The sequence below is a fragment of the Apium graveolens genome, chromosome 3 (genome assembly GCF_009905375.1).
Source record: "Apium graveolens cultivar Ventura chromosome 3, ASM990537v1, whole genome shotgun sequence".
Classification (NCBI taxonomy): Eukaryota; Viridiplantae; Streptophyta; class Magnoliopsida; order Apiales; family Apiaceae; genus Apium; species Apium graveolens.
Genome location: NC_133649.1, coordinates 248,284,933 through 248,302,631, shown reverse-complemented (window position 1 = coordinate 248,302,631; position 17,699 = coordinate 248,284,933). Strand labels below are relative to the sequence as shown.

At 37.1% G+C, this 17,699-nt stretch overlaps 1 non-coding gene across 1 annotated transcript; it reads left to right on the top strand.

Moving 5' to 3' along the window:
• Positions 1-3,994: 3,994 nt before the first annotated feature.
• LOC141715840 (small nucleolar RNA R71) lies at positions 3,995-4,101 on the top strand. The gene has a single exon (XR_012572587.1). It is a non-coding gene; the product is annotated as a small nucleolar RNA R71 (small nucleolar RNA).
• Positions 4,102-17,699: the final 13,598 nt, after the last annotated feature.

Below are 17,699 nucleotides of genomic sequence, written 5' to 3'. Positions count from 1 at the left end.
AGTGGGAATAATGGGTTTGATTTGGAGAGGGAAATTTGGGATGTGGAAGAGTAAAAATCGAGTAAAAATATTGATTTTGGAATAAGTCCCTGATTTTCTCTTTTTTTCTGATGTTTTTATTTTTTTGGATTCAGGGGCAGCACGGTCGCGTGCTACCTCGGTGTGGGCACGCCGTGCTTCTGCCTTTTCATCTCGGCCGCCCCGCCCGGTAGCGCGGGCGCGCTTTTGGTACCTGGAAAAGTGGTACGGCCGCCCCGCTTCCTCAGCGCGGGTGTACCGTGCTATTGTAGTTAGCCCTGAAAATTTTTATTTTTTCGATTTTTTTGTGCTTTTCTTCTTTCTTTCTTCTTCCTCTATCTACTAATGTAAAACAAACTTGGGTTGCCTCCCAAGAAGCGCTTGCTTTACGTCGTTAGCTTGACGTAGAAATGCGAGATCAAACGGAAAACAAAACAGTACTAACCACCTCGCGGGTTGCCGTGTCACCATAGTAATTCTTTAACCTCTGACCATTTACCTTGAATGCTTGGTCTGGATCATTCTCAAAAATCTCCACCGCTCCATGTGGAAACACAGTTTTGACAACAAACGGCCCTGACCACCGAGAGTTCAACTTTCCAGGAAAAAGACGGAGACGAGATTTAAAAAAAAAGAACTTGTTGCCCCGGCATAAATGATTTTAGCACTAGACCCCTATCGTGCCACCTCTTGACTTTCTCCTTATAAATTTTGTTATTTTCATATGCTTGAAGTCGAAACTCGTTGAGTTCATTCAATTGAAGCATCCTCTTCTTTCCAGCTACATCAAATCATGATTTAACTTCTTCAAAGCCCAATACGCTTTATGCTCTAGCTCCACCGATAAATGACACCCCTTACCATAAACCAACTGATACGGTGACATCCCTAGCCGAGTCTTATACACTATTCGATACGCCCAAACAGCTTCATCAAGCTTCAAAGACCAATCTTTTCTCGATGGACACACAAATTTCTCTAAAATGCACTTGATCTCTTTGTTAGATACCTCATCTTGACCATTCGTCTGAGGATGATAAGCCGTAGCAATGCGATGATTCACATTATACCTTTACATCATTGCAGTGAACTTGCGATTGTAAAAATACGACCCCTCATCACTGATTCTGACTCTTGGAGTTCCAAATCTTGTGAATATCTACTTCTGAAGAAAATTAAGCACTACCTTCGCATCGTTCATTGGTAACGCCTTGACTTCAACCCATTTCAAAACATAATCAACCGCCAACAAGATATACTGATTGTTACAAGATGAGACAAATGGCCCCATAAAGTCAATTCCCCAAACATCGAAGACTTCAACCTCGAGAAGCACATTAAGAGGCATTTCATCCCTCTTGGACATATTACCCACACATTGACATCGATCACATTTCAAAACGAACTGATGAGCATCTTTAAACAAAGGTGGCCAAAAAACCCTGCTTGAAGAATACGAGCTGCTGTCTTTTCTCCATCATAATGTCCTCCATAAGCCATTGAGTGGAAATCTCTCAAGACCCCCCCCATTTCACTGTAAGGAATACATCTCCTGATGATTTGGTCAGCTCCTTGTCAAAAAAGAAACGACTCATCCCACATATACCACTTTACTTCATGCAAAAACTTCTTCCTTTGAGCGGAAGTCAAATCTGGAGGCATAACGTTACTCACAAGGTACTTCACAATGTCGGCGAACCACGGTTCTTCTGCTTGCACTCCAAATAATTGCTCGTCGGGAAAAGATTCGTTAATCAAATACTTATCTTGTGAAATTGCATCTGGATCCTCTAAACGCGAGAGATGATCGGCGACTTGATTTTTAGTCCCCTTTCTGTCCTTGATCTCTAATTCAAACTCCTGAAGTAAAAGAACCCATCGAATCAATCTAGGCTTCGAGTCCTTCTTCGAGACGAGATATCGAATGGCAGCGTGATCAGTGAAGACTGTCACCTTCGTCCCAAGTAGATTAGATCGAAATATCTCAAAACCATAGAAAATAGGCAAAAGTTCTTTTTCAGTAGTGGTATAGTTCAGTTGAGCATCATTAAGGGTCTTACTAGCATAGTAGACTACATGAAATATGTTGTTCTTTCTTTGCCCAAGAACTGCTCAAACTGCATAGTCACTAGCATCGCACATCATTTAGAAAGGCTTAAGCTCAAGAGTCCGCCATCACAACCTAAAAAACGCGTACCTCAAATGTTCAGGTAAAGGCTTAAGCTCAAGAGTAGGAGCTTCCTCAATAGATGGCTTGAGGCGCTTTGGAGAACTTTTCAGCTCCTCCATCCCAAGAGATTCAAAAGGCATATCCTATATTTTGCTTCCAGGGAGAAGCATTCAAATATTGCAAATGCTCATCACTTTCGTCATCTTCACTGTCGGAATTCCCCAACAGGGCTTTTCTAAGGCATCGAACCTTAGTAATCGATCAAGTTCAGAAGTAACCACCGAATCGACCATCTCCACCTTAAGACACTCCTCATTTTCCGTAGGGAATTTCATGGCATTGAACACATTAAAAGTTACATCCTGATCCAGCACACACATGGTGAGCTCACCCTTCAGCACATCAATCAAGGTTCGGCCAGTAGCCAAGAAAGATCTTCCCAAGATTATGGGAATCTTCTTATCCTCCTCGAAATCAAGAATTACAAAATCATCAAGAAAGATGAGTTTATCCACATTGACTAAGACATCCTCCATAATACCTCGTGGATATGTAATAGAACGACCGACCAACTGCAAAGTCATATAAGTAGGCTTTGGATCAGGTAAGTCCAACTTCTTGAAGATTGACAAAGGCATCAGATTGATGCTAGCTCTCAAGTCACATAAACACTTGTCAAATGACACATTTCCGATGATGCAAGGAATAGTGAAGCTTCCAGGATCTTTAAGCTTTGGAGGCAACTTTTATTGCAGCACATCACTGCATTCCTCCGTGAGAGCAACGGTCTCTAAATCATCAAGCTTCACTTTCCTAGAGAGAATATCTTTCATAAACTTCGCATAACTAGGAATTTGTTCAAGAGCTTCAGCTAAAGGTATGTTGATGTGAAGTTTCTTGAACACCTCCAGAAACTTCTTAAACTGCTTTTCCAGCTTTTTCTTCTGCAGCCTTTTAGGAAAGGGAGGTGGAGGATAGATCTGTTTCTCCCCTGTATTACCCTCAAGAGGAGTGTGCTCAACAGTAGCCTTCCTTGGTTCGACTTCTGCTTCCTTCTGCACTTCTTCTTCAACCACAACTTCAGATTCTTGAGTCTTAGCTTTTTCAGGATTTGCAACCTTACCAGACCTCAATGTAATTGCCTTAACATTAATAATCTGCCCAATCTGATTCTCCAAGGTCATGATAGAAATAGCTTGACTCTTGTACATGAGCCTCAACTCCTCCAATTCAGATTTTTCATTAGCTTGAGGTAACTGCTGAAGTTGAAGTTGTTGCCTAGGGGCATATTGCGGTTGTTGAAAACCAAGAGGGTTATACTGCTTTGCTGTATATGGCTGATAAGGTTGTTGCACCACATATTGATTGTTGCTCCAGCTGAAGTTAGGATGATTGCGGTTATTGGGATGATAAGTGGCTGGAGCTTGCTGTTGTGATCTCTGAAAGTTGCTCACAAATTGAGCTGATTTGTTATAAATAGCACACTGCTCAGTTTCATGTGCCTCACACAAAGCTCACAAACACTAGTGATTTGATTAACTCCATAATTAGCCAAAGAGTCCACTTTCATCGTCAAAGCTTGAAGTTGAGCAGCTATAGCAGTAGTTGTATCCACTTCCAGAATTCCTGCTACCTTTCCTTGTAACATTCTTTTCCTGGTATTCATTAGCTGCCATTAGCTCAATCAACTCATAAGCTTCATTATACCTTTTGGCCCACAGGGCTTCACCAGATGCTACATCGAGCATAGGTCTAGACTGTCTGCCTGAACCATTGTATAATTAGTTTATAATCATCCAATCAGGCATGCCATGGTGGGGGCACTTCATTAGCATCTTCTTGTAAAGATCCCAAGCTTCACACAGAGATTCTCCAGTTTTTTGTGCAAACTGAGTAGGAACATTCCTCATTACAGCAGTCTTCGTCATAGGAAAGAATTTAGTGAGAAACTTATGATCAAGATCCTCCCATTTGGTGATAGACCCTGGTGGTAGAGAATGTAACCAGCACTTTGCTTTATCCCTCACAGAGAATAGGAAGAGTCGCAGCTTGATAGCATCTTCAATCACCCCATTGAACTTGAAAGTGTCGCAGATCTCGATGAAATCCCTGATATGCATGTGGGGTCTTCTGTAGGGAAACCCCAAAACTGAACAGAGTTCTGTATCATCTGAATCGTGCTCGACTTGATCTCAAAGGTGTTAGCTGAAATGGCTGGTCTGATGATGCTTGACTGAATATCATTGATCTTAGGCTGAGAATAGTCCATGAAAGCCTTCGGAATTTATGCTTGATCTCCCATCACTATTAAAGCTAGTTCCTCTACTTTCTCTTCGTCCTTAAAAACTTCCCTTCGAACCACTACAATTTCCTCCTCAGCTTGATCCAGAGTTCTCTTACGAGTCCGCGAACGCTTATGCATACACGCTCTCTAGAGTACCTGAAACACAACAAGGAAAAAAGTAGGTAAGTAACAATATCCGAGTCAATGAACTTTAACGATCACTGATGACAAACACATAAACTAAAAGTTAACACCGAGTCCCCAGCAGCGGTGCCAAAAACTTGTTAGGGAGAAAATATGCGCTAATAATTCACGCAAGTATACGCGTTCGTAAGTAATATAGAATTCTTTCTAGTTCGTTCCCACAAAGACTGGTTTAGGTTAACTTTGTGATTTATGCACTTATGCAACAATGATATGTCTATTATTCAATGCTAAGACGAATAACCATTTGGGTTGATTATAACTCTGATTAACTATTGAGAAATTATACTAAAGAACATTAATTAAGAGATTAAAGAGAGTTGAATAATATATGACACAAACATGGGTTTCTAACTTCATTAAATACTTTATTCAATAGCCTTATTGTTCTTAACCTTAGCATGTAATGGTGATGACACTAATCAGATAACACGAAACTAATAAACGCCAACTTTCGTTACACGAATAACAAACTACCAGACATCCACAAAAGAGATAGAAGCTGAATAGACACCAAGTATATTGAGACCCTATATGTCTATAGAATTTGACAACATAATGATTTAATGCACAAGTTATCTATTGTAATAACCCCAATTTTTGGAAATTATTTTGAAACTCTAATGAATAGTAACTTTTGCTGATGATGCTGATTAAGGAAAATTATCAGACCATACTTTATAGGAGTACTGTTATGGAAATTCTGAGATCGTACTAGTATTCCTTAAAGTAAATGAGTGTATGTAAAGGTCGTCAGAATTCGAATCCGGACACTTTGATTTTTTCCCGAAAATCCATTAGTTACCGAAAAAATTAAGTATAAGGTAACATGATTAAAATGATTTAAATTCATGGATTATAAGAGAGGATCATTAGGGGAGTATAATATATTAATGAAGGTTTAGGGAAGCCCAAGTAATAAGATCCCGGATATGATCCCCCAAACGATTAACGGGAACGAGAGTTAAGCGAACCGTAAAACAAATAAACGATCAAGAAACAAGCTTGTAAAAGAAGCAAGGGAGATTAATCAAGTGGAGTAGAAACTAGGTGACATCATCACACCATAAGAATATGACATGTGGCTTGGGGATGAGGTCATCAAGATGATGCAATCACTTTATTAAAGTGAAAATGAGATTTTAATCAATTAACCACTTGGTTAATTCACAACCAAGTAAATTTTGGCACAAATCTCAAGGTCAACCAAGCAAAAAGGAAAGCAAAAGACCATTTCTTCATTTTTGAAGAGAACCCCGAGAGGAAAGGGGGCAAAAATGGAGAAGAAAGAAATGCTTGTATCTTGAGTTTCCCTTGGCCGATTCGCGCGTGCTACCAGTCAAATTTAAGCCCTCGAGAAGCTCTACGGATATAGAGTAACCATTCTCCTCACCTCATTGATTACCATACTCGTTTTTCTTGATTTATGGCTAGATGAATAGTACTTTCTTGAAATTAATTTTGTGTTCTTTATTTCTTTGGAAAGATCGAGCTAGTAGGAGGATAAATCAAGGCTCCCTAAGGTTTCCTAGCAACTTATCACACACCAAGAAAGGTATAAACTTCAAACCCTAGCCTTTACTTTGATTATTAGTGAGTTTGATGGTTGGTTTTGTACATGAGAAGCATGATCTTTGATTATTAGTAGTTTCATTTGAATTTGGAGTGATTTGGTGAATGAATCTTGTTATAGTTAATAGAACTTGATTGTGGTTGATTGAGATGAAGAATCTGGAGAATAAGGACTGGTATAGTATTATTTAGTTAAGGTTTTGATGTGTTAATGATTGTGGGTTGTTTGGTGAGGTTTTGCTGTAGTGAGAAACTTGGAAAACTCGTAAACGTAGCCATCGTAATACCCATTTTTTTAGACTGTTTGTACATGAATCTCGCACCAGATAACTCACTGACCAATCTGTAACTTTGCCATGTTTAGCTAGATCGTGTCGTAAGCTTCGTTTTGGTACATGGTTCACTTAGATCCGATGTACGGTTTAGAGAAACGACAGTTTTAAGTTACGGCGTTTCACAAATGAACCTTTACCCCTTACTTTACTTTGATACCTTATTTAAGGCCCTTAATAGACTAATTGGAATATGAAATAATTATGAAAGGTGGATTAGGGAGTTGATCATGTACTCGCGAAAGAATCGCCTTAAAATTCGTTACGGTTAATTTATTAAAATTAGTGGATTCGATGGTACGTGAGCGATTAACGCAAATCATTAAGCGCATAAGCGACCGTTAGGGTATGAGTGAATTTTGACTAGTTTCTTAAGTGACCGTGGTCTAATTCCGGCTTATGTTGTTGTTCATAGGTTACCGGACCCACTCTAAGCTTAAGTCAACCCCGGAACACTCAGGCAAGTATTCTACCCGTTATACTATTATTGTGCTGTAAATATATTGATGTATTATCTTGAGATAAGTGCATGGTTGTTATTAGAAAATCTTGCGATATATTGGAGCATGTTGATATGGTATATATATGCATGTTGTGAAATCTTGATATTTTATCATCAATTCAATTGCTTATAAACTGCATAATACCTATGCTAGAGATAAACAGTAGTTGCGTATACCCTGGATATAGGGGACCCAAAGTTTAACATTTTTCTAAACCGGGAGGCGATGTTCCCGAGTATATTATATATATATATAGTTTTCAAAATTATTAATCGAATAATGTTTATTCGATAGTTTTAAATTATAAGTGAATATTAGTTTGAATCTTCGTTCGAGGACTTATGACTCCGTTTATTTTATTAAATAATATTCATTATTTTCTTAAAGAATAATGTTTTTTAGTCGCCAAGTATTCAAGAAATTATTGATATCGTTAATCATTCTTACATTAAATATTTTCGGAAAGTTATTTTCAAAACTTTTACTTCATTTGCTTTGATAAAATCTATTCGTTATTGGAATATTATTTATAGCATAATATTCAGATATTCTTTGATTATCTTAGAATTGATTTATTCAATCAAATCATCCTTATTCCAAATGCTTTCAAAAATATTTTCGAGTCTACAAAATGATTTTAAATTCTAGATCGGATCCCAAAACTTGTTTTCAAATTTAAGATCTTCCTTTCAAAGGGGATTTAAATACTCGCTTAAAAAAATGAGGGATCCAGCTCCGTGGTGTATTTTCGGCGCAATGAAGTTGCTAATTTGATAAAAGAGTTTGATTACTTGCCCAACGTTCGGGAAGTAAGCCCAATCAAAATGCGTCGGCATAGGCGCCATGGGCTCAATGGAAGTTCATCAAAGTGTAAGTGGCTCAGTGGGAGTCCATCAAAGCGTAAGTGGCTGAGTGGCAGTCCAGCATAAGGTCCTAATTCGGTCAGGGTGATGACCAGTGGGGAATTCATTCATCTACTAGTAGAAAAGGTGGCTTAATTGGTATCTTTTCCTGATCAGCAAGATATCAGGTTTATGCCAAGGTTTTCTTCTTTCCAAATTCATTGGATATTGCAACTCTATTTTTAATTTTCATAACAGAGGTTTTCAAGGAGTGTATGCGAGAGATATATATAAAGGTGTATATATATATCGGGACTTAATGAAGTATCTCGTAACTTCATTTCTTTCAAATGATATTTCAAAGATTGAATCTATTCAAGTCTTATCTTATAGTCTCATCTAGGTGATGAACTTTTGAAATTGATTATACCTTGAATGGTGGTAGTTCATATTCGGAAAAGATATAAGTATATTGGAGTATCTTGTAACTTCATCTTCTGAACTTATATCTATTTAATGATTATCTTATGCATGAAAAAGATTTTCATAAAAACGTTGAGACAAGGTTAGATATATGAGATCACCTTGCAACGATATTTTTATACAGTTATAAACTGGAACTCTGTGTATATTATGTATGGCAGAGGATTTCAAAGATTTTGAAAAGTATATATACATATATACCGAATATTTTGTGACTTGGTCGCGTTAAGATATCAAACTTGGTTCATTTTTGCTTGACCAAGACTTTCATGAGTACTATGAGAATGCTCATATATTGTTAATTATTATACATGTTATTTTGGTGGGCTTGTTGCTCACCCTTGCTTTATTCTTTCATCACACAATAACAGCTTGACAAGATGAACATAATCAAGCTCCCAATTTACGAGCGGATAGAAAACATTCCACAGTTTTCTGTAGGCGTTGATGCCGCTGTAGCTGAGGTAGGAATTACCAGTAGGCTAGGCTTTCAACTTTTGATGTACCGGACTTAGGTATATTTATGAATTGTAATAATGGCAAAGAATATGTAAATTTATTCAAAAACCCCTTTTGAGGTGTAATGGCTTATAATTGTGGAATAAAATGACTTATATTATTTTTGGTATTTATCTCTGAGACTATAACTTGTGGTGTGTGTGCGTGTGTATATTTTGGGGTCACAGTACGCAGTAGTTGGTTATTTATTCAGATTGAGTGTTATTAAGGAAATGGAACTCGTGACAACCCGGATCCACGACCCCGGATTTGGGGGTGTTCCATCTATTGTGATTACATAGGGTAAGTAAGATGGTTAAAATTACCTACATATCATGCATAACAAATAAATGAACCTATGCTAGCATGGCAAGTTCTAAATCCTTAAATTCATTATCGCTTCATTAAAGATTAGCACGCTATCTTATAATTTCGCAACACTCATAAGACGAATAAGCACAACCAATACTAGGTTATCATACAATCACCACACACCAAGGAATCAAAACAAATTAACTAAAGAAATCCATAAATAAATCCGCTAGAACCCCACGATAACGATTAGCCCATAATCGGACTCATCATCAACATGGGTTCAGATGAAAGCATGGTATAATAAACATAGTCTTTATACTGAATAAATTATAAACCAAGTACAAAACAAGAGTATAGGTTCACGAATAAGAAAACTAGCATCCAAAGTTATAACTTAGAATAAAGAATCACAAGTATAAACTAGATCTTCTTCGCCTTCATCGAATTATGCTATACGATCTTCTTACGCCTTCTCCTTGAGCTCTGCTACGTCTCCTTATGAAAAATGACCATTATTTATGTATATATAGCAGCCCATGCATAGTAGAAGTCCATCTAATCAAAAGTCCACAAGAATCAGGATTTTAATTCCCGACCTGGCACGGCCGCGCGCTTGAGCAGCGCGGGCGCGCTGTGTCTCTACTTCTCGGGTGCGGCCGCGCGCTATCACAGCGTGGGCGCGCCGGTTCCCTGGAAAAACTTCTATTGTCTTCTTTTATTGCTTCAATGAATTGGTCTTTCACGAGCCTTTATTCTTGGACACCATCCTAACACCATATTATCATCAAATCAATGCTAATTCACCTGTATTCCTGATTAATGCCTGAAATACAAAAACACTACAAAACACATTAAAACACCAACAACTTGAGTACAAAAACAACAATTCAAAGCTTTATGGAGAGTTATAAAGTGTCATAAATTCCACTCAATAGTACGCTTCCAGTCAACTCCATAGATGCTAAAGTTTTAATTGATTCTGGAGCTACAAGGTATTTTATTTCTCAAGATATTTGTCGTTATTTTGTCGTTAAACTGCATTGTGAAGTTGAATTGTTAGAACAAGCGTTAATGATAGAATTAGCTAATAAGAACCAAGTTCCCTTCGACCGAGTGTGCCTGAGGTGTGATATTGAGATAGCGGGAAATCATTTTTATGCCAACTTAATACCTTTTAGGTTGGGAGAATTTGATGTTATCTTAGTAATGGATTGGTTATCGGAGAATAACGCTCAGATTGATTGTAAGAATAGGAAAGTGAGACTTCAGACTTTGGATAGTAAGAAAAGGATGATATTTTGAGGGAGTAAGCAAGAAAATAAGTTCTTAACAATAACTCAAGCAAAGAAGTTATTGCGTCAGAATTATGAGGCGTATTTGGCCCATGTGATAGACACCAATAAAGAATTTCCAGCACAAGAAGCAATTCCAGTTGTCAATGAGTTTCCAGATGTTTTTCCAGATAATCTTCCAGGATTACCTCCTGACAGAGAGATTGAGTTTGCAATTGATCTAGCACCCGAAACAGAACCAGTTTCTAAACCTCCGTATCAGATGGAACCAGTGGAGATGAAAGAATTGGCAACTCAACTGCAAGATCTTTTGGAGAAAGGAGTTATAAGACCTAGTGTATCTCCGTGGGGCACACCAGTTTTGTTTCTCAAGAAGAAGTATGGAAGTATGCGGCTATGTATTGATTATCGAGAATTGAATAAGCTGACTATTAAGAACAAGTATCTGTTGCCAAGGATTGATGATTTGTTTGACCAACTAAAGGCACAATATGGTTTTCTAAGATTGATTTAAGATCTGGTTATCATTAACTGAAGATCATGCCATAAGATATTCCGAAGACAGCATTCAGAACCATATATGGACATTATGAGTTTTTGGTAATGGCATATTGGATTACCCAATGCACCAGCAGCTTTCATGGATCTAATGAATCGAGTATTTAAGAAGTATCTGGATAAATTCGTGATTGTGTTCATAGAAGACACTTTGATCTATTCCAAGACGGAAGAAGAGCATGCAGAGCATTTGAGGATAGTTTTGGAGATACTGCGATATAAGAAATTGTACGCAAAGTTTTTAAAGTGTGAATTTTGGTTAAAAGAAGTACAATTTCTTGGGCACGTAATTAGAAATAAAGGAGTGGAAGTGGATCCGTCAAAGATTGAAGCTATAATCAACTGGGAGAGACAAAAGACCCCAACAGAAGTAAGAAGTTTCATGGGATTGGCAGGTTACTACAGAAGATTTGTGCAAGATTTTATAAAGATAGCTACGTCGTTGACAAAGCTCACCAGGAAGAACCTTAAATTTGAATGGGATGAGAAGTGCGAGGAAAGTTTTTAGGAATTAAAGAACAGATTAGTATCTTCTCCGGTGCTAGTTTTACCAGATGATCAAGGAAACTTTGTGATCTACAGTAACACGTCTAATAAAGGATTGAGATGTGTATTGATGCAGCATGACAAAGTGATAGCCTACGCTTCAAGACAACTGAAATCACATGAAGAGAAATATCCAACTTATGATCTTGAATTGGCAGCTATATTGTTTGCATTGAAGATATGGAGGCATTATCTGTATGGAAAAAAGTGTGAGATCTAGACGGACCACAAGAGTTTGAAGTATATCTTCACTCAGAAGGAGTTGAACATGAGGCAGAGAAGATGGCTCGAATTATTCAAGGATTACGACTGTACAATTAACTATTATCCAGGAAAAGCAAATGTGGTGGCAGACGCTCTGAGCAGAAAAGAAAGGTTAAATATGATCACTCCATCTGAGGAATTGATCAAGGAATTTGAGAAGCTTGAAATAGAGGTCAGTATTTCAAGTATGTCTATAGATATGTTGTGTGCTATATCTTTTCAACCAGAACTATTGGAGAAAATAAGAAGATGTCAAGAAGTAATGAGCCATAAACAAGAAGAATTGCACAGGAGAAGAGAAAGGGAGTCAAAAGGATGATAGAGGAATCTTAAGATTTTCTTCTAGAATATGGATACCCAATGTAGCCGAGCTAAAAGATGAAATTCTTCGAGACGCTTATAACTCCAGATATTCAATTCATCCCGGAAGTATGAAGATGTACAGAGATTTAAGAGAAAACTTTTGGTTGCCAAGTATAAAGAAAGAAATTGAGGAATGGGTAAGTAAGTGTTACACTTTCCAGCGAGTCAAAGCGGAACATCAAAGACTCATTGGACTGGTACAACCATTGGACATTCAAGAATGGAAGTGGGAATATATTGTGATGGATTTTGAAGTGAGATTACTGAGATCCAGGGCAAATCATGATGCCATTTGGGTTATTATTGACAAATTGACGAAATCGGCACATTTTCTTCCTTTCAACTAGAGATACTCATTGGATAAATTGGTTCAGTTATATCTGAAGGAAATTATGGTTCGACATGGAGTTCCAGTATCCATAGTTTCAGACAGAGATCCTCGCTTTAATTCAAGATTTTGGAGAAGTTTTCAAGATTGTCTCGGAACAAAATTGAATATAGGTACCGCGTATCATCCGCATACAGATGGTCAAAGTGAAAGAACAATTCAGACTATTGAAGACATGCTGAGAGTATGTGCTCTAGATTTTGAAAGAAGTTGGGACAAACATTTATCATTGGCTGAATTCTCCTACAACAACAATTATCATGCCAGTAGTGGAATGCCGCCTTATGAAGCCTTGTACGGTAGAAGATGCAGATCCCCAAAATGTTGGAAAGAAGTTGGCGAGAGAAAGATTTTGGGTCCAGAATTGATCCAGCAAACAAAAGAGAAAGTAGAACTCATTCGAAAAAGATTAGTGGAAGCTCAAGATCGTCAACACAAATATGCTGATCCTGCCAGAAAGGATATGGAATTCAAAGTTGGTGAAGTGGTGCTATTGAAGGTGTCACCTTGGAAAGGTTTATCCAGATTTGGAAAGAAAGAAAAGCTGATTCTGCGTTATGTTGGCCCTTTTGAGATTTTGAGGCGTATGGGAAAGGTCTCTTATGAGTTAGCTTTACCACCACACATGCAGTATATCCATAACATGTTCCATGTGTCAATGTTGAAGCATTATTTTCCTGATTCGAATCATGTGATAGAATATAAGCCAATCGAGATTTAGCCAGATTTGTCTTTTGTAGAGCGACCGGTGCAGATATTAGATAAAAAAGAAAGAGTTCTTAGGAATAAGTCCGTGTCTTTAGTGCGAGTCTTGTGGAGGAATCCCAAGGTTGAAGAGTCGACCTGGGAGTTGTAAAGCAAAATGCGAACCAAATATCCTCACTTGTTTTCCTAGGCTGATTCTGAGGACATAATCCTGTTAAGGGGGAAGGATGTAATATCCGAGAAAATTATGTGAATATTCAAGTTAAATAAATAAATATTATGTGTTTGTATAAGTTAAAATGATTATTGCCATGCTAATACGTGTTATAAATGTTATTTGTATTCCCGAGTGAATTAAATTTTTTTTTCGAGTCATTAATATGTGTTTAAACTGAATTTATATGAACCGATCTGCAATCGGGACTCGTATTTAATTGTGTTTTTATCGAGGTACTCGATTTATCTCATTTTATGTGCATTAGAATCTCTTTTATGTGTTTTCGGTATTTTATGTTAATTTAAGAATGGTTTCTGTTTTTCAAAAATAAACGGAACGGGTGCCCACCGGGACTTCAAAGCCCACAAAATTCATGTTTATTTTTATAGAATAATTGTATTTCAAAATACCCAGTATTTTTGTATTTTTGAATTATTCACAATTTTTGGGGAATTTTGATATTAATTTTATATTTTATTGCTTTTAAAATTATTCTCCATAATTATTATTTTGGGGATTAATTATTTTAATTAGGGAATAAAAATACCCTAAATGTCACGCCCCAAACATTTACAACAGACATTATACGAGTAATTGTATTAGTTAACAAAAGGAAGTAAATACATCTAAATCCAAGATCTTACAGTTTAGGGTTTGGAACAGCCCAACACTATTAATTAATACAACCTGATTTCAATATCGAGTCCTCACACACAAAATCACTAACTACCTGAGCTCGAACATACGAATCGGCATCACAAGTCTTACGCGTTGTCTGCTTGAATCTAACCATATCTGCTAGCTATAATATCAGGGTAAGCAAGTATTGAGCCAAATGCTCAACAAGCGCTATAATATACATAAACAAGAATAAAACATTAACAATGGAATTGACTGCTTCAATAATATAGTATCAAGAGATAAACTTTCAGGGTGATGGCAACTTTTCTTGTAATAAAACCATTCAAAACCATTTCCTTATCAAAAAACATTTTATGACGCTACGAATTACAGCCGGTGATCAGCCGCGAAGTAATCCCGAACCTCGCTAGGTTCTAGAACATTAATGGGATCCCTAGGCAACTTTTAAGCCTACAAATTAAGAGTGGAAAGGACTTGCGTCTCAGTCAAGATCCACTATCTAAAGAAAATATTTGTCCCCCTTTGGGACTGGAAATCTAAATTTTAACTTTTTATTTTAAAACTGATGCCAATTGACAGTTAATTTCTTAAACAGTGAGCATCTTTATCAAGGGTTATAGATCAACTTTGAAGCGCATGGAATAGGTTCACTAAATTTCAATGCCATGATCAACTAGACTATACTTTATCAAGGGAATTGCAAGGTTTCTATTCACAAGGAATTTGACAATGAGATTTAGCAGGGTTATCGGATAGTATGAAGGAACTAAGTCAAACTAGGTTCAAGGTAATCGTTCCAGATAAGACATAGGTATTGAAATATAAAGAAAGTGAGTATCAGTTCAAAGTATAACAGGGTATCATGTTTTAGGAGTAAGAATATGGTTATCAAGCAATCATGAACGACTTTTAAGGGATAGCTGGCTTTTAGGTATCAAGATAAGGTTACTGAGTATAACTTGCACAGGGTTCCACATCACAATTACTTGGTATATTAGCATGGTACGACTTTTGAATTACTTGCATAGAAATGTCCAAGCAAAGTTAAACTACTTGCAATAGATACTTGAGGGTTCATGGAATTTGCATATAATACAAAAGATAGATCTGAAACCACTTGGATCATATATATCAAGGGAATTAGAATACTCACATCATATATAAAAGCTGGGCTAACACTATCTTGCAGTATAAACAAAAAGGTAGGTTGAAACACTTGCCTTGAGAAAGGCTTGACTTGACTGGCAGGTGGGAGCAACTGGAGCTTCACTCGACTTTAATGGCAAGTTTACCCTCGTCTCGAGAGCCTACACAAAATAATAATATCATCATTATAATATACACACACTAACTCAACCTAATTATAAACCGAAATTACGCACATTGGCACTTAGGCCTATATACACATAAACGCTTATAATTACCTTATAAGCATAATAGTTCACATAGACACTCATGTTCACATATCATATTTACGTACATAATAATATATCCATACACACTATATTGCATCACTAGGCTTGGATGATCTCACTCCACTTACTCAAGTCACTTAGTTATGCTAAACTAGCCAAAACTCTTAATATTATCCTCATAACTCGAAGTACCTTTTCTAAACCATCAATGTATTATGGACACTGACTTAGGCCTTACACTCTACTGACCTCATACTATCTTACACCTATGGTGGTCAACCTACGCCTCAGTCATAAGTGCCCTAAAATTAAAGGTTAAGTGATTTTGCTCATTATAGTGATTTCAGGGTGACACCAATGGGTTTACGAGTACAATTGACATCCTTATACTTCAAGTTTACGTCTCAAACTTCTACACTAGACTCTTCTGACCAAAAGAAAACTCTCAAACTTTGTGTGTCTCAAGGGCCTAGCTTGGGCCTAAGCTTAAAGTCCAATGTTCCCCTGTTTTCTGGACAGAAAAGTGTCCTGTTTTGCACTAACTTATGACACATGATTCTAACTCAATTCCTATGAACTATGGATGGAAAAAATCCTCTGGCACTCCCTCTAACTAGGTCTAACAAGGCCTAGTTATGGCCTACCCATGACATGGTCAAAACTCCTCATTTCTAAGTTGCAACAAAACTGTCCCCAGCTGACAGATTCTAAATTTTGGTGTGTGCACCTCACTAAATGGTTGGGTTTATCTAATTTGTGATTTCTAGACTTAATTATACCCCAAGTCTTAACTACCCGTGGCTTGAGCCTAACAATGCCTAAGAAATGCCCATTCAAAATCAACACAAAACTCACATGCAACTCTGGAAAAAATTTCAGGAGTCTATCCTAGCCTTTCCACCTTAACTCCCACTTTAAAACAACTGAAAAGCCCACAACTATTAGCTAATACAACCTGATTTCAATATCGAGTCCTCACACAGAAAATCACTAACTACCTGAGCTCGAATATACGAATCGGCATCACAAGTCTTACGCGCTGTCTGCTTGAATCTAACCATATCTGCTAGCTGTAATATAAGGGTAAGCAAGTAGTGAGCCAAATGCTCAACTAAGCGCTATAATATACATAAACAAGAATAAACATTGACAATGGAATTGAAAGATTTAACAATATAGTATCAAGAGATAAAATTTCAGGGTGATGGCATCTTTTCTTGTAATAAACCATTCAAAACCATTTCCTTATCAAAAAACATTTTATGACGCTACAGATTACAGTCGGTGATCAGCCGCGAAGTAATCCCGAACCTCGCTGGGTTCTAGAACATTAATGGGATCCCTAGGAAACTTTTAAGCCTACAAATTAAGAGCGGAAAGGACTTGCGTCTCAGTCAAGATCCACTATCTAAAGAAAATATATGTCCCCCTTTGGGATTGGAAATCTAAATTTTAACTTTTTATTTTAAAAACTGATGCCAAGTGACAGTTAATTTCTTAAACAGTGAGCATCTTTATCAAGGCTTCTAGATCAAATTTGAAGCACAGGGAATAGGTCCACTAAATTTTAAGGCCATGATCAACTAGACTATACTTTATCAAGGGAATTGCAAGGTTTCTATTCACAAGGAATTTGATAATGAGATTTAGCAGGGTTATTGGATAGTATGAAGGAACTAAGTCAAACTAGGTTCAAGGTAATGATTTCAGATAAGACATAGGTATTGAAATATAAAGAAGATGAGCATCAGTTCAAAGTATAACAGGGTATCATGTTTTAGGATTAAGAATAGGGTTATCAAGCAATCATGAACGACTTTTAAGGGATAGCTAACTTTTAGGTATCAAGATAAGGTTACTGAGTATAACTTGCACAGGGTTCCACATCACAATTACTTGGTATATTAGCATGGTACAACTTTTGAATTACTTGCATAAAAATCTCTAAGCAAAGTTAAACTACCTGCAATAGATACATGAGGGTTCACGGCATTTGCATATAATACGAAAGATAGATTTGAAAAAACTTGGATCATATATATCAAGGTGAAATAGAATACTCGCATCATATATAAAAGATGGGCTAAC